Source organism: Bos javanicus, chromosome 16 (assembly GCF_032452875.1).
Source record: "Bos javanicus breed banteng chromosome 16, ARS-OSU_banteng_1.0, whole genome shotgun sequence".
Lineage (NCBI taxonomy): Eukaryota > Metazoa > Chordata > Mammalia > Artiodactyla > Bovidae > Bos > Bos javanicus.
This window is the reverse complement of record NC_083883.1, coordinates 53,188,121-53,211,248: the sequence shown is the minus strand read 5'-3', so window position 1 is coordinate 53,211,248 and position 23,128 is coordinate 53,188,121. Positions and strand designations below refer to the sequence as shown.

At 50.0% G+C, this 23,128-nt stretch overlaps 1 protein-coding gene and 1 long non-coding RNA gene across 5 annotated transcripts in view; both read left to right on the top strand.

The window, feature by feature from the left end:
• Positions 1–23,128, top strand: part of KAZN (kazrin, periplakin interacting protein) — a 1,344,061-nt gene that overhangs the window by 1,212,120 nt on the left and 108,813 nt on the right. The window lies entirely within an intron of this gene.
• Positions 14,237–20,188, top strand: LOC133227997 (uncharacterized). 2 transcript variants are annotated; one of them, XR_009730016.1, is made up of 2 exons: positions 14,237–18,495; positions 19,773–20,188. It is a non-coding gene; the product is annotated as an uncharacterized LOC133227997 (long non-coding RNA). The 2 variants fall into 2 exon arrangements; XR_009730017.1 differs by having other exon boundaries at positions 14,237–18,591.

The following is a 23,128-nucleotide window of genomic DNA, read 5'->3' as shown; positions in this document are numbered from 1 at the left end:
TAGCTATGTGACCTAGGGCAGATTCCTTAACCTCTCTGAACCATAATTCTCTTGTAGAAGGTAATAATACCTGTTTTTCTTATAATTGGGACCAGTTATAACTGGTAGCTACTTCACAGAATTCTCGGGAGGATTAGAGATATGAAGCACTTGGCCCAGTGCCAAGAACCATTAGTGCAAATATTTAGTGATGATCAGATGAGAGCGAGCTTGGCAGACCTCCTTGGATCTCTTTGGAGATGCTGGTCACCTGATTCCCATTCAGGGTGGCCCAGACCCTAGACCCCTGAGCCCATCTACGTTCATGGTAGCAGGTGTTCCTGAAAAGCAGTGAGGTGAACACCTTCAGCGCCTCAAGCATCCTGCCTGGCGTTCCACAAAGTCACAAAGATGCTTCCTCCCCGGCCACAGCATGTGGTGAGTAAATTGCAGACAGATGTGGGCAGAAGGAGACTGGGGCATGAAAAGGAATTTATATGCCCTTAATGAGAAAGATGAGAATAAATGCACCAGCCAAGAAAGCTGCAGATGTTGGACAACACTTGTTAACAACCAGTGTCCCTACGGTGGGAAAATGCAGAACCCCCAAAGACTTCCACTCTGGTGGTCCCCACCTGGCCACCCTCACTCTGGTAGCTTGGGTTGGTTGAAACTAGAATTTTTTTTTTTAATATTTCTATATTTATTTGGTTGCACTGGGTCTTAGTTGCAGCACACAGGATCTTCAGTCTTTGTTGAGACACGCTAAATCTTTAGTTTCAAGATCAGGGATTGAACCCAGGCTTCTTGCTGCACTGGGAGCTCAGAATCTTAGCCACTGGACCACCAGGGAAGTCCCAAAACTGGCGTTTTTCAGTACGTGAGAAGATTAGGAACCCAAGCAAACACCCAAGACATCAGGCCATGATTCCAACATCAAAGAATCCAACAAAAAGAATCAAGTCTGGGAGAATTGGGGTTTAGAAGGTTCCTTTGTTTAGAAGGTTCTGCCGGGATGAGTCTGGGAATGTTTGGTTTAGGACTTTGGTCTCACCCTGAGTTCAAAGGCAGAAGCTCTGAATGATTGTTTAATAAGGAATGGTGTCGTCGAGTTTGTAAACTTACCCCAGAGTCCCTGCATGACCCCAGCCCCACACACGTGGTGAGCCTGTTGCCTGGGGGACTCCTTTAGGGTGTCTTGATCTCCCCCTCAGTTTCATTGATTTCATTCGAGATTCAAGGCATTACAGAAACAATGATCATGAAAATTTCCTTCTTCCCTCTTTTAATCACTTAATGGCATGTCGAGTGTGTTGAGCGTTTTCCCACAAGGATAAATACTCCTTGAAAACATAATTTCTAGTGACTCCATAATGTTCTGCCGAATGGAAGCCCTGTAATTTATTTAGCCACTTTTCTGTTATTGGATATTTAAGTTGTTTCCGCTTTTTTTCCTTTTCATTCTTGCTGTTATGTAGCACTGCACTATACAGATCTGTTTAAATCTGTTTTCTTAGGACAGCATTTATCAGACCTTCTGGTCTCTGGACCACTTTACACGCATAAAATTGATGACCCCAAAGAGCTTTTGTTTATATGGTTTAGATCTATCAGTGTTTGCTATCTTAGAAATTAAAAGCAAAACATGTCTATATTATCATTAATTTATTTTAAAATAACAATACTAAACTTATTACATGTTAACATAGTTTTTAAGTGAAAAATTACTGTTTTTTCCTAAATAAAAAAACTTGAGGGTGAAGAGCAGCATTGGTTCACAGTTTTCAAAAACTGTTTAATGTCTGACTTCATAGAAGACTGCTGAGTTTTCATAGTTACTCCTCAGTCAAGCTACTGTGGTTTGTTGTTTTGATTGAAAATCTAGCATCACACAGATATGTATCTGGAAGAGGGAGGAGTAAATTAATTGTCTTATTAGATAACTGTGGATATTTCTCTTGATGCTATACTAGAACTCACCAAATGATAGTTTTTAGAGGTGTGCTGAGTGTGGACTCTAAATCCATATCCAATGAAGGTTTTGTGCTCTGGATGGACAAAACCATTGGTCCGATTGGCATTTTGAATGGAAATTGTGGATCAGTGGTAAAGAATCTGCCTGCAGTGCAGGAGACCTGGGTTCAATCCCTGGGTCAGGAAGATCCCTAGAGAAGGAAATGGCAACCACTCCAGTATTCTTGCCTGGAGAATTCCATGGCCAGAGGAGCCTAGTGGGCTACAGTCCATGGGGTCACAAGAGTCAGACACAACTGAGCAACTAACACACACACACACACACACACACACACACACACACACACGGAGATTGTACCCAACATGATTTTTTGGAATCTAACATTGATCACTCAGAAAATAATGGTTCCCTGAGTGATTTGAATCCTCCAAAGGTTAATATATTTCATTGTCCAACATCAAAAAGTCACATCTGTTAACATCACCACCAATCTCTTTAGAAAAGTCTTGAGGAGCTGGTAAAGTCCTCGTGGCAGATCAAGTTTACCCAAATTCTGATTTTCACTCAAAATTTCAAGTTTTATAACTGGCAACAAATACTGTCACTTGTTTTCCTAGAAGTAATAGACTTACTTATTTGGTAACTTATTAGTTCAGTAGTTTGCCAGATACTATAGTGTATGGTGGTCATTCTTTCCCCACTCCAGTACTCTTGCCTGGCAAATCCCATGGGCGGAGGAGCCTAGAAGGCTGCAGTCCATGGGGTCGCCAAGAGTCGGACACGACTGAGTGACTTCACTTTCACTTTTCACTTTCATGCATTGGAGAAGGAAATTGCAACCCACTCCAGCGTTCTTGCCTGGAGAATCCCAGGGACGGGGGAGCCTGGTGGGCTGCCGTCTCTGGGGTCGCACAGAGTCGGACACAACTGAAGCGACTTAGCAGCAGCAGCAGCGCTCATTCTTTCAATTACAAATGATGTCCTACAAAAAGTGACTAGCTAGTCACTCAAACAGTTTCAGGAATGATTTTCCTTGAGACGGACGTTGTGCTTTGATATGCAACAAAAGAGTTTTAAGTGTACTTCCCATTTTATTTAAAAAATATGTACTTGGGGATCAAGTTTGAATAGAATTAATTATTTTTACCTCTTCCTCAAGGATATTGTTAAGTACAACTGCCCCTCCCTTTTTTCCATCTAAAGACCATAGTTACTACTTACGCAGTTTGATGCCACTGTCATGATTTCTGCAAGGATGTCAACATTTTACCCAGCACAGCTTTTTTTTTTTAACCAACATTACAAATATTTACACAGTAAAAGAGGCAAATAAGGTCTAAGTCCTGTTATGAAATAGTCTTCCTCTTGGACCCCCTGAAATGTTGTTGGTGGTAGTGGTGGTGACAGCCAGCATTTTTGAGCACTTTTAGCTCAAAATGCCACACACTTTAGCTCATTTAATTTTCACATGAGCATGAGGTGGGCTCTGAATGTGCCAAGATTACACAGCAGTACCTGGTTCGGGTCAGGTTCAGACTTCAGCAGGGACAGAGAAGGTATTACTGTAGGGGATATAGCATGGTAAGGAGGCCAGCCTGTGTACGGGAGTGGGAAGGTGGAGGGTGGCAGGGGATGATCACGGTGAACCCCAAGGGTTGGACCCTGGGGTTCAGGGACATGGAGGTTTTGAGCAGGAGGCAAGTATGAGGAATGAGGTGTTAAGATGGTCCTGTTGCCCTTTCCTACCCTCTCCTTGCCTTGCAGCCTCATCTCTCTCCTTCTGGCATGTGGACACACGTGTTACATATGTATAGTTCCCCAAGATGCCTGTGGATCCTCTCCCTTCTCTGGGTCTTTGCATTTGCCCTTTCTTCTCCCCCAGCCTCCTGAGGGTCATTCTTCCTCCAATTCCCAATTCAGGCTCTGCTTCTTCCAGGAACCTTTCTGGACCATCTCCACTTGATGGGTCCAGGGCCTGTGGTTGGCAGGATCATACCCCTTCACCCCCAAGATGTCTACCTCCCAATTTTCTAGAGCATATGGATATGGTGGTTTACATGGCAAATGAGAATTAAAGTTGTTAATCAGACATCCTTAAGATGGAGGGATGATCCTGTGGGCCCAGTGTAATCTCATGGATCCTTCAAAGTGAAAGAGGAGGCAGAAGAGTCAGACTCAGAGCAAGTCAGAGAACAGGCTGGAGATTTTACATGAGGACTCAATCCATCAGTGCTGGCGTTGAAGATGGAGGCAGGGGCCACGAGCCAAGGAATGTGCATGTCCTCTCGAAGCTCGAAAAGACAGAAACAGATTCTTTCCTAGAGCCTCCAGAAGGAAGATTGCCCTGCCCACACCTTGATGTTAGCCTCCCAAGATCGAGTTCAAACTTCTGATGTCTAGAACTATAAGATACTAAACCTGTAGTAATTTACTACGACAGGAGGAAGAGGCTAGTAAGGGCTCCTCCCTGTACTTCACAGCCCTGGACACTGACCTCCCTTGGGACTCAGCACATACTGCGGGGGTGTCTGTTTCCTGTCGGGTTTGCCACTTGCCAGGCTCCTACAGACGCAGCTCCCAGCACAGATGTAGCCTTATTATCTGAACAAAGCCAGTGATTGGTGAGCGCGGCAAAGGAGAAACGATGCCCAGGCTTCCTGTCTTCAGCGTGAGGAGTAAGCCCTGGCAGGGCCTTGTCCCTGCCTCACAACGAGTCACCTGTCCTACACTGAGCTCCTAGAAGGAACTGGGCCTTATTATTTAATCGGCTCGTTCAACAAATGTTTCCTGAAAGCTTCCCCACAACAGAACCTGTGCCTGTGGCTCAGACCATTTGGAGGCGGATCAGACCCAGGTCCTGCCCAGAACCCAGTGACACGCCTGAAACCCACAACATACTCAATGCACATTCATTGAATAGTGTGTTTTTTAATGACCAAACAGGCTGGCAGGTAAGAATCTGTGCCGCAGATACTCTGCTTTGAGGAGTTCTGGGGTGCAGAGAACGTCCTAGGCCTTGAGCAGCAGGGGACACCAGTGTCCTTTTTGTTCCTAGCAGGTGTGGCCATGTCTTGGCTGCCTTTTTGAGAGTAACTAGGCCTGCAGACAGTGGGGCGGTAGGTGGCCTGAGTGGCGATTGAATAGAATAATGTCTCATCTCTCTGGGATGGTTCTGCCCACCTGCTTTTTTTACACACACATCCTTGTCTCCAACACTGTGTGGGTTTGAAAAGCAACTTAATGTTTCCTATTTCCCTTCCCACATCCACACTCCATTCTTTTCTCATTCCTTGCATCAAAGGATTTGTTCATCTTCTGGGCAGTCTGTTGCCCTGGGTTGAATTTATATGCTCCCCTTTGATAAGTAAGTCATACACAGAAGCTTCCACTGTTTTCTTGGGCCATCTAGTCTGATGTCTTGGTGGCTGCTGCAGCCCCCCATCCCCCCAAAGCCAGCCCCTCTGTCCCACAGCCCTGATGTCAAAGACACTTAGGTGATACATCTTAGAATTTGGTAGAAGCTTCCAGAGAATTTTAACTCTATTGACAGAATATCTTCCAAATACGCTACTGACTGTTTTTAACAGTTAACAGATCCCCCTTGAAAGGATCTTAGGCTCTAGATTTGATCTGGGGTCAGGTCAAAGAAGTGTCCAGAATCTTTTCTGTCTGTCGCAGCTCTGGCTAGGCTATGTGTCTCTGGCAGGTTAGCTGCTTCACATGGCAGCTAGAGTCCCAAAAAAGAGCACATTCTGTGATGCACGTGTTTTTTTTAATAAATGTTTCTTTGGAGAAGTTTGAGATTTCCAGAAAAGTTGCAGAGTCCCTGTATGACCAGTTCGCCCATCATCAGCACCTTCGATGCTATAGCGTGTTGCAAGAGTGCTTTTCAAGCCACCTCCTGCTGCTTGTTTGCTGAGATCTCATTGCCCAGAGCAAGTCATGTGACCATCATGTGGGCAGAGGCCCTCGAGGCTCTGGTTCCCAGAAAGTGAAGTTTGTTGGTGGCCATGACTGTGGATCCACAACAGAGAGCATTTTGTATTTATTTTTTAATTTAATTTTTATTTTATATTAAAGTTGATTTACAATGTTGTGTTAGTTTCAGGTGTACAGCGAAGTGCTTTAGGTACGCATATACATGTATCTATTCTTCTTCAGATTTGTTTCCCATTTAGGTAATCATAGAATATTGAGGAGCATTCCCTGTGCTATTCAGCAGGTCCTTGCTGGTTATCTGTTTTATATATGAGTGTATATATGGTAATGCCAAACTCCAGATTTATCCCTCCCTGCACCTTTCCCCTGTGGTAACTGTAAGTTTGTTATTAATATCTGTGAGTCCGTTTCTATTTTGTAAATAAATTCATCTGTATCATTTTTTTAGATTCCACATATAAGTGATATCATGTGATAATTGTCTTTCACAGAGAACATTTAACTAGAACCATATCCAGAATTTGCTTAGAATCTGGGGTTCTGGTGACACATGGCATCAGCCTTGTCCCTTTGGGCTTCTTTGCCTTTTATAGGTTTTTACACCTGTGTCCTCTCTCCTCGCCCTGTCTGGGATTTCCCCCTGGGTCCTGGACTCTGTGAATTGGAAAGGCAGCCAGTCCAGTCCCTCCACCACGTCCCCTTTGTCACCGTTTCTGCGTCCCTAGACCAGAGTCTACTCCCACGGCCCCCCAAGCAATTACTCTTTCTGGGGTCTCCTTCAATGCTTTGAGTTGAATTCTCAGTAGATTACATTATGTATTAATGTTCTGATTGTGGCAGTCTTCCATTTATCCTGAGAAAAGCAGCAAGACTGGTTAGTTTGAAAATACTCAGACACCCTCCAGGACTTACCCTCCACATATCTGTTTAAGAAGCAAGTACCAGAGCCCAACCGCTGTTCCCTATTTAGGAAAAAATACCTCATACACCCATTTCGTAGTTGGGATGACTGAGGTGTGAACACATAATAAATCCCTTTTGAGCAATAATCACCTCGGCTAGCTTTTTTATTATTTTTTTTTTATTGGAGTACAGTTGCTTTACAATGTTGTGTTGGTTTCTACTGTACAGCAAAGTGAATCAGCTATGTGTATACATATATCCCCTCTCATTTCCGTTTCCTTCCACTTAGGTCACCACAGAGCATCCAGTAGAGTTCCCTGTGCTATACAGCAGATTCTCATTAGTTACCTGTTTATACCTAGTATCAATAGTGTATATATGCCAATCCCAACCTTCCAGTTCATCCCACCCACCTCTTCCCAGCTTGGTGTCCATACATTTGTGTCTCTATTTCTGTTTGTAAATAAGATCATCTGTAACATTTCCCTGGTGGCTCAGAGAAAGAATCCGCCTGCAGTGCAGCAGCTACAGGACATGCAGGTTCGATCCCTGGGTCAGGAAGATCCTGACCTAGAGGAAGGCATTGCAGCCCACTTCGGTATTCTTTCCTGGAGAATCCCATAGACAGAGGAGCCTGGCAGGCTACAGTCCATGAGGTCAAAAAGAGCTGGACATGCCTGAAGCAACTTAGCATGCACATACTATTTTTCTAGATTCCATATATATGTGTAAATATATGGTTTTTTTTTCTTTCTGACTTACTTCACTCTCTGTCAGCTAACATTTATTTAGCACTTGGACTTAGCTTTGCTGCATGAACCCACTGACCCTCCCAGCAACCCTTGTTAGAAGATGAGTAGTGTTTATTAGCCTCAGTTTCCCCATCTACAAAATGGGGATGAGAGAGGCTCAGATTTTTCTAGTTTCCTGGCTGTTAGACTTGATCCCCAGTGACCCTGGTTACCAAATCTCTGTTCTTAGCAGATTCTCTTGATTCTGAGGTCTTAGAGGGGGTGTTCATAGTAGAAGAGAGGAAGGGAGTGAAATTGGGAGGAAAGAAGACAGAGGGCCAGATCTGGGTTTGGAAGCACAGTATCCTTGAGTGTCATTCCGGGGCCCTTTGAGGCACCAGAATTTGTGGATTCATTCCTAGTCTTTGCTCCAGAGGTTGTCCCAGGGGGTGAAGGTGTCAAGGCTGGTCTCTGGGACACATAAGCCAAGAGCTTCTCTTCCCGGCCTCCTTTCCCTGCGCAGCCCAATGAACACACTTCAGCCCCGGGACATGTCAGTGGCCTCGGCCACCATATTTAAGGTGTGAGCATGGGTTGCAGACCTTGAGCCACTGCTTTAGTTAATCCCCACTCCCTTCCCAGGAAGGTCAGAGACCGATTGGCTGAAAGGAGGAGAGCAGAGCTCAGTGTGAGAAAAGCCAGGCTCTAAAGCTGCCTCTTAGAAGATACTGCCCGAGACCCTGTTCAACCCTGTTTGGAGCTGTGGCCTCCATCACTGTGTGAGCCCATCTTGCCGTGATGGACAGGACAGGGTCCTGAATCTGTGGCAGAGAGTGAGAGAGTCACACTGGCCTCTGTCCTGGGAGAAGAGCTTTGGCCTGAGCCAGGCCAGGGCAGAGGTGGGGGAAGAGTGTTCAAAGCTGGCCCTCCTTCTCGGGTGGCCATGGTGGGCACCAACCCAAGGTGGCCATGGACACGGGGTCAAATTTGACGGGGGCCCTAGCTGTGATTCTCCTCAGTCCTGGTTGGGTCCCCTGGGAGATGCCCCTGATGATGGTCAGACAGGAAAGGAGGGAGCAGGGCCTTGGGGGCCTTCAGTGAAACGGGCAAGGGGGGACAGAGGTGGCACAGGTCCAGTCAGACACAGCAGGCCTTCTCGGGGACCTCCTGGGCTGGCCCTGTGCCGAGCCCTCCACACCCCACCTTCACTTGCTCCTCAGATCCAGCCCACGATGTGGGTGGAGTTAGCCTGACTTTACAGTTGGGTAAACTGAGGTTCCTGGAGGGTTTTACAGCATGCAGGTCTCAGTGTTTGAGCTTGAAGTCTCCTGCCTGACACAGATCCTGTCCTGCTTTCAATTCTGATCAGTAGAAATCTCTCCAGTGTTGATAAAATCTTACCTAGAACCCCACTCATTTATTCATTCAGCAAACAGTGAGGTTCTGCTATTTGCCAGGCTTTGTTCTGGGCCTTTGGGGTAATCTGTGAGCAAAACAGAAGGTCCATTTTTCATGGATCTGCTGTGTAATAAACAGCCCCCAAATCCTACTGGTTCAAAACAACCCACATTTTTCTTACATCCTATGATTTTATGTGTCAGGAACTTGGCAGCTGGGCAGTTCTTTGGCTGGGGGATTTTCCAGTTCCACATGGTGGATGGGGTTGGGTGGGTGGGGTCCTGCTATGGTGGGCTTTTCCCCTGGAAAGTCTAAGCCAGCTTCATTCATATGTCTGGGGCCTTGGTGAGACTGACAACCCAAACACCCATTTGTGGCCCCTCCTCAAGGCAGTCAAACCTCCTACACAGGCTCAGGGATCCCACAGAAAGGGTTCCAGGAAATCAAGGGGCAGGCTATAAGGCTTGTCGGTCTCAGGCATCACTTGGTGTCATTTCCGCCACATTCTGTTGATGACAGGCCAGCCACAAGGCCAGCCAGACTCCGCACTATAAAAAGCACGTATGGGAAGTATTATTGTGTCCATCTTTGCAAAAATACCATCTGCCACACAGGGGAAGGATAAGGCCAACAGCAAACAAGGAACATAGAAAAACAAAATCATAAGTGTTAGAGGCTTCTCAGTACTGTGGGGGACATGGACATTTTTTGCAGTGGGATGAGATAGGAAACCCAGTCCTTCCACTCCGAGGTCTTTATTCCCCTAGGAAATACATATCCACACAAAGACTTGTGCACAAACGGTCCTAGCAGCTTTCTTTGTAATAGCCAAACGCTGGAAGCAGCCCAAACGTCTATCAACAGAGGAATGAATAAACAAACCAACATAACCTACGGTGGAATTCCACTCCGCAATAAAGCAACAAACTATTGAGATGTGCAGTCACGTGGTACATCTCAAACTCATTATGCTGAGTGCCAGAGTCCAGAAAGAAAAAAAGTGTATCCTGTATGGTTCCATTCATATGAAACTCTAGAAAATGAAACCTGATGGGAGATGGGAGGAGGGGCAGGAGTACGGCTTTCCAGGGGGAGGAGCAATCTTTGGGTCGACGGATGTTTATGTATGTCAGGTTATATCAAACAGTCCGTGTTACACATGTGCAGTTACTATGTTATTTATTATCTGTAGAGGTGTTTTAAAAAGAGGGTCTGGTGGCTTAGGAATCCTGGGTTGGGGGCATTTTGCATTGAAGGGCATTCATCGCCCTGCAGGCCCCACTCAGGCAGCCTGCAGCTTAGCCTTCATGCTGGCCACAGAGGGAACTCAGCCCCAGGTGGGCAGAGCTCTGTCCTGTCAGGACCTCAGCACCTGAGGCTCTTGGGCTCCATGAACAGGCAGAGATCAGTGAGGTTGAAGGCTGCATGTGCTCTGGCCTGGGCTCCCAGCCCAGCTCTTTAAATAGGTCCAACCACATGGGCTGGCCAGTGGCTGTGACAGAAGCTGCTGACAACCTGGCAGGCTTCGTGCCCAGAGCCTGACGTGGGGCACAGAAGAAGGAGAGGCATTTTGGGGAAACCCTAAACAAAACACTCAGCAATTTAGAAAGGAGTGTTCTGATTCAGCTCAGGGAGCAGGTACCAAGCTAGGGAAAAGATGGAGATTAAAATCCAATGGCTTCAGAGTATTTTAAAGATTAACACTTAACATTTAATGTGTAGCTAATGAATGCAATTTTTGTGTATTTATTCAATAGTGCTCTGGGCCAGGAACACATAGGCTGTAAAACCCATGAATGATCTCAGAGAGGTCTCCCCATTTTTCAGATGAGAAGATGGAGAGCCAGAGAAGTAAGCTGCTGCAAGGTGGAATTTAATGCAGGGACGATGTGCCTGACTCTAGGACCTCGGGGGTTTAGCCAGTGCCCTACACAGCCCCATGGGGGAGCCCACAGCTGCTTGTTTAAATGATTAACAGGGTTTTGTTTGTTTGTTTAGCCCTTTCTGCATGCTGACTCTTTATTCTTTTTTTTTTTTTCTATTTTTAATTGGAGGATAATTGCTTTACAATGTTGTGTTAGTTCCTTCTGTACAACAGTGTGAATCAGCTGGGTGTATACATACATCCCCTCCCTCTGGAGCTTCCTTCCCTCCCACCCCACCCCACCCCTCCAGGTCATCACAGGCTGAGCTCCCTGTGCTTTAGAGCAGCCTCCCACTTGCTGGCTATTTCATGGTCGTATATACATGCCAGTGCTGCTCTCTCAGTTCCTCCCACCCTCTTCTTCCCCCGCTATGTCCGCACGTCCATTCTCTACGACGTGTCTCTGTGATTTTTAATGAGTCATTTGTGATGTGCTTCTTGGTGACAGGCTGGGCCTGTGAATTAGAGGCAGTGGTGCTTGTCGGTGCTGGCAGTCCGGGGTCCAGGGCTCTCCAGCACGGTTGCCCCCAGCCTCTGTGGGCCTCATCTGGAAAGTGGGAGGGTTGGGCTAAGTGTTCTTATGAGTCCCTGTTGTACCTCAAGCAGCAGACTCAGAATGCAGGGGAAATACCTGTGTGTGTGTTGGGGGGGTCGGTATCGAGCCAACCTCTGAGAAAGCCAGGACAGCAGCTTGACGCTGCCTGCTGACTGCAGAAGTGGTGATAGAGGTGGTGACAGTATGGCATGTCCCCACGTCACACCAGCTGGGCCTCTGCCTGCCACCAGCCTGCCACTCTCACCCCAGCCCAGGACCAAGATCTACACTCCAGGGCCAACCAGTAGCCCTCAGCCTCTGACCTTTGCAGCCCCTGACCTCCAGAGAAACTTGCTCACCCAGGAGCTCTGGGCCATGAAGATCTAGAAGCATCTTTCTGATTCAGGCCTCGCCAGAAGAGTGGTACCCAAGGAAAGAAAAGACTTCAGCAAGAACCCCTGGGCTGGCATTTACTGGACAGCCCAGTGGTTACGACTTCGCCTTCCAGTGCAGGGGGTGGGGATTTGATCTCTGTCTGGGGAGCTAAGATCCCACATGCCTCACAGCCAAAAAGAACAAAACATAAAACAGAAGTAATGTTGTAATAAATTCAATAAAGACTTAAAAAGAAATCTTTAAAAAGAAAAACAACAAACCCTGGGCTCAGGCAGAAGGCGGGGGATGAAGTGAACGAAGTGATTCTTTCCATTCTGCTGTCACTTGACGACAAGAAAGGGGTGCACCCTTGCTGGGTCTCCCCTCACGCCATCACTTGGCTGGGGAGGGAGCAGGGGACACAGTGCCCTCCGTGGCCATCCTGGCAGGAGACGAAGGTCGGAGCTCAGATGGTACCAACAGGTCACGTAATCAGAATAGCCAAGCTGAGGGATGCTGCCCGTGACCAGTCGATGTTCCTAACAGCCGCCAAGCCCTCCAGGAAGAGGCTGGAGCGAGCTTGTCTCAGTCGGTCTTGGCTCCTGGCTGTCCTGGAGACGGGCCCGGTTAGATGCTCATCCTGGCGCTGCTGTCTCCCACCCAGTGCTCAGCACCGGATGCAGCATATGGCCTGAGATGAAGGCACAAGATGGAAAGCACCACGGAGCCCTCAGGACGGTTCCTTCTCGGGGAGGTGGCTATTGACTCAGCGCTTTAAGGCTGGGAGCGCCTTGAAGTCAGGGTCTGAAACGTGTTTATGTCTCTGTGATTGTCCCACTCTTGCTGCCCAGGAGTGAGCAAGGCTGGGGAAGCAGGACAGAGCAGAGACGGGATGTGTGCTGAGCCCACGGGGCTGGCACCCAGCAGGTGCCCAGGAAATGGACCAAGGGCAGGGGGAGGGCTCACATCCCATGTGAACGTGCGCACGGGGTGTCTCTGGTCTGGAGGGCCTGGTCATGGGCGGTGTTCCTCAGCCTGACTTTTCTGGTTTCATGACCTGTTGGGACCATCCAAGCCCTGACCTTGGTTATCTGCCAGGATGACTGTGGAGTGCATTGTATTCCCTGCTTCCTCCCTAGTCTGGGCGATGGCCTAGGTAGGTAGGTGCACCCCTTTTTTGTTGTCAAGTGACTGCAGATTGGGGGAGAACCACTTCCTTCAAGGGTAGAGCGGGCTGGGGTGGTACCCAGAGGGAGAGGGACTGGGTGCCTGGGCGGTTTCCTGGCTGGAGTTCCCAGAGAAATGTGACTCTGAAGAGCCTCCGCAGAGGCAGTAGGCTCACATGCTTCCCAGGACCGCTCGGGGGCCAGCTCAGCATCCCACCATCCTACGAGGATCCTTGCTATTCTCCTTTTCTCCATGTGAGGAACATAAGCTCAGAGGGGTCGCATGACATGCCCAGGGGCATGTGGGAAGTAGAATCAGGACCAGGCTTGTCCCCTCCACTTGAACTTGGACAAGTTGCTCAAGTCTCCTTCCCCATAGGTAGAATATCCACATTGGTATCATAACAGCATCTACTCAGTGGTTGTAGGGAATAAATGAGGTGATTCATAAAAAGAGGTTGGGACAGTAAATATTTAATAATTAAATATCTGCTATTCTTCCTTTGTTATTTTTCTTTTACTGAGTTCAGAGTGATTGTATACTTTATTTTCCAAACAAGGAAAGTTTTATAAGAGAAAGAGGGTCTATTAAAAGTTGTCCTGATAGTAAGGCATAGATAGGGAATTTGGGATGGACGTGTACACACTGTTATATGTAAAATGAATAACCAAAAGGGCCTACTGGATAGCACAGGGAACTCAGCTCAGCCTTACGTAACAGCCTCAATGGGAAAATAATCTGATACATGTATATGTAGAATTGAATCACTTTGCTCTATACCTGAAACACACATATTGTTTACCAACTATACTCCAATATAAAATTAAAAGTTTTTTTTTTTAAGTTTTCCTCCAACAATCAGAGCAAACTGGGACTGTCTCAGACAGATGGGATCTATAGCCCTTGACCACAGACAGGATGTGAGGAGGTGGACAGGTGTCAGATAGGTACTTCAGGTCAGAGGAAAGCATAAGCAAAGCTGTGTACGGAGGATGTTCCTTGTACACACAGGTAACCAGGAGGTGGCTAAGGGGGTCCCCTGCCCTGCTGGAGAAGAGGAACAACATCCCTCCACCTGCACCCTGACCCCATGGCCCAGAGAACATCTTTCCCTCACCCCAGGTTCATCTATGTGCTCTGAGGCCACATGCGCAGCCAGCATCATGATTTACAAGGGCACGATGGACCCTTCCATTCTTTATGGACCAGAAAAAGGCGTGATGTTTACCACAACAGAGTGGCATAGTATGACACCTAAGAAACCATTCCGATGCCCTGTTGAGCAGGAGGGAGCAGAGGTGGAGACGGATGCTATGAAGTCATGGAGCGCATCCCCAGTTGACACCAGAGGAACAAAGCTTTTGGGTGGCGGCTCCAGAAGGAAGGATGAGGGAGGCCAGAGAGGGAGGTGGAGTGACGGCAGGAGACTCCTGTCTCCAGCCTGTGTGTCCTTCCTCGTAAACCTCAGCAGGAGCATGTGAGGCCTTGAGAAGGTGGGGCTTCCAGACAACCATTGCTACCCACCCACATGGACCTGGTGTCTCGCAGTGGAGCAAGGTGTTCCTGGGGGCTCAGGTTCCCAGAGGAATCAGAGCAGCCTCCCCTGTGGAGCAGGGAGTGAGGGGAAGTGACCGGAGCCGTCGGCCAAGCTCTGTGTGGGTAAATGATGTGCCCCAGCTAGAAGCTAGAAGCTGCGGCCTAGACCTGTATCTTAACTCCCAACCCTGAATGCTCACTGAGCTTCTTCACTTTTTACTGTCTCTGGTCCTAAAACAGATTTCTAAACTTTTTAATGGAATCTTGAACCCAGTAGAGCAGTTTGTACATAAAGATCTTACCTCAAGAAGGATAGGCCAGTCACCAGTCTGTGGATTGTAAATGAGTATTTTTTAAATTAATGTGACTCCTGCTAGCCTAATTTAATAGCCTTAGTGCAAATTAGAAAAAAGCATGTAGTCTACAGCCATACCACCCTGAACACACCCGATCTCATCTGATCTCGGGAGCTAAGCAGGGTCAGGCCTGATTAGTACTTGGATGAGAGAAAAAGGCATGTAGACAGATGAGGAAAAGGTGTGTCCCCATGCCCCACCTTGAGCACAGCCCTGCTGACCTGTCGCCTGTCGCTGGCAGGCAGCACCTGGTGTAGCCACATTCCTAAGGGGTTGCAGTCCTGTTGCAGGGTTTGGCAGGGGGGCAGAGAGGCGCCTGTGCTCCAGGTAGCTGTGACCCTGCGCTAAGCTGCACAATTTGACAAGCGGAACACCAGCTGGATTTTATCTCCCACTCAGCTCAGCTACCAGGCACTTTGAGGCAGAGCACCAGCTGTGCAACTGTCTGTGGTGGTCCTGGGTGGGAGTCATGGCCGTCTTGGCTGGCTGTGTTTGGCATAAACAGCAGTTTCATCTTAAGAATTTTAGGATGGAAAGGTACAGCAATGCCTTTTTAAGTGAGTTTTATACCATACCCCAAGCTTGCTCAAACCATGATGCCCCGGGTATGGTGACCCATCCAGGGTACCTTTCTCACTTGGAGGAAATGAGAAGTGAAGCGCCTGTTAGAAGGGACTTATCCTGGGCAGCCAGCAGAAGTCCAGAAGGGGCTGTCCCCTGGAGGGAGTTAGCATTTATTGAGTGCCTGCTGTATGCCAGGCTCTCTGATACATGTCCCATTTTATCCTCACAGCCAGCCCATGAGAAGGGGTTCTGTTACCACCCCAACTTCACAGAGGAGGTCACTGAGGTTCTAGGTAAAAGGAACTTGCATGGGGCACTCAGATGGTTGGCGCAGCCAGGATCAGCACCCCAGCCCATTCATTCTGCCTCTAGATCCTACACTCCTTGGGCTTGGGAAGGATGAGGCCTCTCAGCTTGTCCCCTGCTGTTTTCAGCACCCCAAAACCTTGAAGGGGCACCTGGCATGGGGCTGTCCAGAGATGGTCCCCATGTCCTGGCAGGGAGGCTGGAGGCACAGTGCTGCATCTTCCCACCACCTCAGTTCCTAAAGACATCTTCCCTGGCCCAGGAGCCTAGCACAGGAAGCACAGATGCAGGCTCAGAAAGAAGTCCCAGCGAGTAATGACAGCCCGCAGGGCACCCTCCAGCTGACACCCTTAGCTCCTACTCTGAGCTCTGTTGAGGGAACACCTGGCCCCCTGGCCAGCTTGCTTGCCCATGACCATCAGAGCAGAAGGCCAGAATGTTCCTTGGGCCTGTTCAAGGCAGCAGGGAGCCTTTTCTTTACTCCAGAAATGAGCAGGGCATGTGTCTGAGGTTTCTCTAGACACCCAGAGAACTCCTTCCCCTCCCCAGGTGCCAGAGTTTTATCTGGGGCACCATTTGACTGCACTGTTCACACCGGGCTGGGTGGGCATGGTGAAACTGTGTACCCCTCCCCCCACCCCGACTTTTACCTTGCCTGGGATGCCCAGCTTAGCACATTCCAGGTGGGCCCTGGGCTGAAAGAGGATGCAGTTAGATTAAGAAAATGCAAATGACAGCAACCCAGAGATATCACTGCTCACCTCTCAGATGGGCAAAAATCACACAAGCACACTCTTGGCACACCTCACCCATAGTTGGTGGAAACGCTGGATGGTGTGACCACCCCCCCCCCATAGAAGGAAATTCAGGTACAACTCACAAAGTCTCATCTGCATCTACCTTCTGACTCAGCAGAGGGATTGACCCTGAGGATAAAACATCACGGATACGAAACAAGTTATTGTCCACACTGCAGAAGACATTCAGAGGCTTCAAGTAAGGGAAAAACAAGAAGCATATTTTGATGTTTACCTAGTACATTTGTTGACAGTGCTTTTGGGGTGATAATCCTTGAATTATTTTGTTGTTATGGAATAGAGTTAATGAGTAAATACAGTCTGTCAGGTACCAGGTTCTGTCAGTAGAAGAAGGGAATGTGGAAAAGAGGAACGTGTGGGATTGGATTTGGGACATCAGTGTGCTTTTTTTTTCCTCTGTTTGCTCTGGGCCTTTGTTGCTGCATGCGCATTTTCTCTAGTTGCCGTGACTGGGGGCTCCTTTCTAGTTGTGGTGCTGAGGCTTCCCACCGCAGTGGCTTCTCCTGCTGCAGTGCCCAGGCTCTGCGACAGGCTTAGTTCTCCACGGCATGTGGGATCTTCGCAGACCAGGAACTGAACCTGTGTCCCCTGCATTGGCAGGCAGATTCTTAACCACTGGACCACGAGTGAAGTCCCCAGTATGCATATTTGATGACATATGTGTTTATAATCATGGGACGGACAAGGAAGCAGTGTGACCCCCCAGTAGCAGTGTATACGCCGAGTGCCTGCAGCTCTGTTTCTCAACGCTGTCCCCCATGAGAAGGAGCCAGGGCCCCTTGGACACACAGAGGATTCCAGGTGTGAGGCAGTGGAAAGTAACAGAGTGTGACTAGAACCTCTTGCCGCTCTAAAAAGCAGGGATGCGTCCAAAGACAGATGGTCGGAAAGACCCAGGCACTGGCTTCAAGAGGCTCCTGCTGGCAAAGATGGGACAGTTTGAACATGCAAAAGAATGAGAGGAATGGATTAAGCAAAGCGGGGAATAGAGGGGAAAAGATGAACACGAGTTAATAAGTGTAGATTTAATTGAAAATCATCAGTAATGGACAAACTGCCTTTAGGGGCCTCCTGATGAGGTACAGTGTGAGCATACAGCATCATCTGTGGATTAGCTGGGTTGGAAGCCAGGCAGCTTCCGTGTTATGAAAGACCCACAGAAGGCAAAGGGCACCTCCCAGATTAAAGGAGAGTCAGGAACCCTGGCAGTTCATTGCAGCACTTAATCTCCGGGTCTTGAATAAGGACCATGTATTTGGGGACCCTTGAGTATGGACTGTGTGTTGAATATGGACCATGGATGGTATTATCACATCAGTGCAGAGTGAAGCACAGCGGTAGCAGGCTGCTGGGAACTTGATGCTCTCAGGACAGCACGGCCCTCACTGCCTGTCTTAGGGGCTCCGCCAGTTTGGCAGCCCTGATTCTGCATAACGCTCTTTCCTTGCCCTGCGCTGCACTGCACTGGCCGAGCACCAGGAGCAAATGTGAATCCTCGTTTGCAGATGGGAAGCCCATGTACAGTGATATTACTTCTCTTTATGAATATTTTAAGATTAAAGTGGCAAATCCCGGAAAGTGCTGACCTGAAGCTTTCCTTGCTTGGCACGTTCCAAGCGGTTCCACAGGCCTGCTGGGTACCAGCCTGAGCGAGTGTCACCAGAGGAGCAAGCAGCCTCTTCACGTGACAGAGGGGGAGCTCCAGCCTGGTGCCCCTATCCCGCCCTGAGTGGGGATCGCAGGACCTCAAGGGGATAAACTGTGGTCTTCTTATTGTGATGTCACTTCTGGAAAAGAACGTAACTCAGAATCTTGGTACAGAGAGGCTGTAGTGGGACTTCCTTGATGGTCCAGTGCAGGGGGCCTGGGTTCAATCCCTGGGCAGGCAAGTTCCTCCTTGCTGCTGCTGTGTGTGGGCGGTGGGGGTGGGGGACTCTGGCCAGCCCTGGCTGGTCCCCCGCGCCCAGCCCACACTCACCCAGCTGAGTGGTAAGGCTTCCATAAGCAGTGGCTGCTGCTCCTTTTCTCTTTTCAGTTGCATCAAACTCACACCAGCAGGCACTCTGCCAGCTATCAGAAACGCAGGTAGTCTTTCATTCCAGAAGTATCGATTGACCCCGGCTGCATGCCAGGCCCAGGGCAAGGGGCTGAGGGTATCATGGAGAGCAAACCCATTCTGCAGCCACCTCCTCCCAGCCCAGCAGTTTAGAGAGGAATCAAGTCATAAATTAATGAGCAGGCAAGAAAAAAAAGAGAGATAGTAGTATGTGCCATACAGCATAAAATGAGATGTGGTAGACGGTGGGGAGGGGAGGCGGGTGGGGAGACAGGGCTTTTCTGCAGGCAGTGGCCAGAGCTGGCCTCTCCGGAGTAGAGACCTTTAACCAAAAACAGAGTTTACTGAGACCACCTCTGTGTGGCTGGAGGGCATGGGGTATGGGGGATGCGGAGATGTAATGAAGGGTAGTTCATGTGGGGCTTTGCGATCCTAGTGAGGAGTTTGGACTTCATTATGCACATGGCAGGACGCTCTGGTTTTAAGCAAGGAAGCAACTCAATCTGATTGGCCTTTGGAAGCAGCCCCTGTGGCTGCAGCATCGAGAATAGTGGGCGAGGGTGGGGGTGGGGGGAGGTTGTGGAAAGCCGGGCCTCTGGTGGCACAGGGTGGAGAAAACACACGACTTGCTGGCAGTTTAGATGCAGAGTGGTTTCCCCTCCAGCCTGAGGGCACTAGGGAGCCATTGCAGGCTCTAGGCAGGGAGTGATGGAGTCAGGTTGGGGTTTCCGAAGCCAGCCTGGGGGTGCAGAGTGAAGGCAGGGAAGCCAGCTGTGAGTAGGAGGACCTGGACTGGGGAGCGGGGGGAATGAGGGCAGGTGGTCCCCCCCTTCAGAGGAAGCAGGAGCTGCAGGCAGGGCCTGTTTCCTCCTTCCATTTGGCCGCAGATCCCTTGAATGGGGGTCTCACAGCATCCCCTCCATCTCCCCCTCTTCCTCCGCCTCCTGGCTTCCCCTGCACTCCTTGAAGAGTGGGGGAAGGCATCTTGGTTTCCTTCCCCACCCAGCTGGCTCCGCTTTCAGCCAGCCGAAGCAGAGCTGGGACTCACTTAAGGAAAGAGCTCTGCCCAGCATCTTGGCCCTGCCCAGTCCTGCTGGAGGGAATTGTAATTAAAAACGGGGTGGCTGCACTTAGAGTAATGACACGCTACACTCAGAATTGCTGTCCTCGGCTCTGGTTTTCCTGATGCGAGAAAATCTAATCACCCCAGGTTACGTTCAGCCCGGATGTGTGCTGATTGGATCCGTAAACTCCAGCCAGTGGATTGTGTTCTGATCGCCACCTGCAGCTCCCACTCAGCCATCGGACATGTGGGTCACAAGGGCCAGCCTGGATCTGGGTGGGGTCTGATGTTCAGCTCACACAAGAAGCTGCTGAACTGAGGGAAGGCTGGCTGCAGTCCTCCTGAACCCTGAGGCATTTCTGCACGCAAGACTGCCTCCTCTCGCTTGGGCTCTTGGGGTCCCCGCATGTGACTGTCATCTGGGACAGCAAGCATCCCCAAAGCCTCGTGCGCCCCACCTTCCCATCCAGACTCGCAGGAGCACAGGTTAGCCTCTCCTGATGACTCAAGGTTGCCCCTGGAATATCTGTTTTTGTCCCTGGACAATAAGGTGGTACAATCTTTTTGGTTTTGCTCATTTCTCTTTCCCCTCCTCTCAGGCTGTGACTGTCACTTGTCTGTTGTCACTGGGTCTCGTCTTGGTATTGATGGAGGCAGTACCATGTCGGGGTTGGGGTCAGGGCCCCTGGCTTCAAACCCTGGCTCTGTTGCATAGTACCCACACCTTGGGCCAGTCCCTCAGCCCCTCCGAGATGCCGTTTATTCATCTGCAAAGTGGAGACGATGATAGAACCTGCCAGACACGGGAGAGGTGAAGATGGACTGTCGTTTCAGCCGACTGCCCTAGGCACGAGCAGCCCCCGTGACTGAAGTGACCCTTCCCCTCATACTTTCTTGCCCACCCTCCCAAGCTTCGGACCCAGCACGGAGCAGGCCAAGGGCCACCAAAGCCAGTGCTGCCCCAGCAGTGCTTAGCAGCACAGGGAGTTCTCCTTGGGCGGCAGGAGGATCGCGAATTGTCAGGGAAGGTGGGGGCTTGGGCTGGGGCACTTAACCACAGAAGGTGGAGGGCCCCTGTCTGGGCAGGAGAGATGGGTCGTATATCTTGAAAGTGAGACCTGAGCCCCATACAATGCCTTCAGGAGCATTCCTGGGCTGAGGTCTGATCCTCCCAGGAGCCTTGGAGATGCCAGCACTGGGCTGGGCCAGTCTGTCCTGTTTGGCAGCAAGGAAAACTTGGCCCAGGAGCTCGTGTTACTTTTCCACCAGGTTCCCCACAGAGCCTGACTGGCATGCACTGCACCTTGTCCCAGTTCCCTTAGACCAGAGCCCAGGGGACAGCCTCCCGAGCTGTGCCTCTGTTCCCAAGCTTTGCTGTCAGACGGAGGCTGGATCCAGCGTGCATACTCCCACCAGCTGCAGAGAATAAAGCAGGGGCCCAGCAGAAGGGGCTGGCTGGGGGCGCTTCTTTATTTACCAGTCTGCTCCTTGCTCCTCCTCTCCTGCCTTCAGCATTGTGGGTCCCTCTTGCCAGAAACCCTCTCCTGCCCAGCCTGAGCCACTTCGGGCATCTCAGACGCAGTCATGAGATAAAGTTATCTACCTTCATTTACTCCAGGCTGTGAAGTCAGTGACCTACAGCTACGTTCTTGAGCCTACATGCTACTCTTAAATTTTTTGAATGTGTTGCCACCATTTAAAAGTTGGAAATTATCCAGTGTGGATTTCTACCTTCTCTTGGAAAATGAGCATGTCTGGGCCCTGTGGCCAACGGTCAGCTGGTCATGAGGGGCAGTTAGTCTACAGCCCTCCGCATCCCAGCATCTTCAGCCAGGCTCCCTGGCTTGGTACCCCGAGCAGCAGCCCCAAGGATGCATGTCAGCTTGCGGTCTCTTGCAGACAGCAGAACTGGCCTAATGCAATGGGTCTTTGCTCCCCCGTCCTCCCCGCCAGTGTCCAGCAGCTTTGGCGTGCGGTCACTGGGCTGGCTTTCTTCCCTCTTTCCTTTGAAGCCAGGTCCTCTCTCTCCGCTTACTGACCCCGTGCACCTCCCTCTACCCAGACCGGCAAGTGCAGTGACTCACACCTCTCCCCACACCTCCCTGGGTCCTTCTCTGGTGGCTGTATTTTAACACCCTGGGTGTGTGGCTGAGTCATCACCTTCTCGCCAGGATCCAGCTCAGGGGCTGGCCTACGGTGGGTGCTCTGGGAGCAGAGAATGCTTGAGTGAGATGTTGAGAAAGTTATGAGGTCCGCTCCCATCCTCCCCTCAGGGCTTCAGAAGGAGACAGAGCCGCCTCGACTCTGCTGCCTTGGGGTGGGGAGAAGTCTTGTAGCGACATGCTGGGTAGCCGGTGCCCTCCGAGGGGCGTGCAGATCATGCACGGAGATGCCGGACTGGGCGATTCCTCCAAGTCAGCCTTCCCTCCCAGTCCCCAAAGAAAGGGCTGATTCCCAGAGGAGAAACCATCTTGGGAAGATTGGGCCAAGGAAGCCCTGCCTCCCAGCACCCCAGGGCCTTGTGTGTGAGGCACTGGGCGGTTGTTGTCCAGTCGCTAAGTCATGTCCTACTCTTTGCGACCTCATCAACTGTAGCCCACCAAGCTCCTCCTTCCTGCGCTATCTCCAGGAGTTTGCTCAAATTCATGTCCATTGAGTCGGTGATGCTATCTAACCGTCTCATCCTCTGCTGCCCCCTTCTCCTTTTGCCTTTGATCTTTCCCAGCATCAGGGTCTTTTCCAGTGAGTCAGTTCTTCACATCAGCTGCTGGGAGGGAGGTGTATTTGTTCCACGTGGCCTCCTGGTCACTTTGCCCCGACTGTTCCTCACCTGCCTTCAGACCCTTTGTTCCTGGGGGCCCTTTTTGCTCTGCTGCTCCCTCAGCCTGGAATGCTCTTTCTTGCCTCCTGGAGCGCCTGGCTCCTCAGCCGTCTTGCTCTCAGGTGAAACGTGACCAGCTCAGAGAGATCCTCAGAGCTTCGTCTCCCAAGGCCATCTGTCCTGTCCCCCCTGCCCCAGACCCCCAAACTCCAGTTATTCTCAGTGTCAGCCTCAAATGCTTCCCTTCCCATGGCATATTCCATGGTTTCTGATGACTTTCTGTTTGGGGGCTTAGTTATTAGCTGGGGGGGGGGGAGGGCGGCAGTGGGCAGAGAGGTGGTGTCTAGCTGATTTCTGCTCTGTCCCCCAGCATCACACAGTTAGAAGGTGGTGGGTTCTTGGTGAAGCTGGTGCTGGGAGAATGGATGCTTACTTGGTCAGCCCCCTGAGGATGCGGGGCAAGGGCCTGAGCTGATGGTTAGCAGCAGAGACTGGAGCCTCAGGGGCTGACCAGGCCCCCAGGCACCTGGGGTCCAGTGGGCCTCAGAGCAAAGGCATCAGGCAGGCCTTATCAAATCCCAGCTCAGTCTCTTCATTTCTGCATGGCATCGGGCAGGTTACTTAACCTCTCTCTCAATTCCAGCTTCCTCATCTGTGAAGTGGGTGTACTTTCCAGCTCATG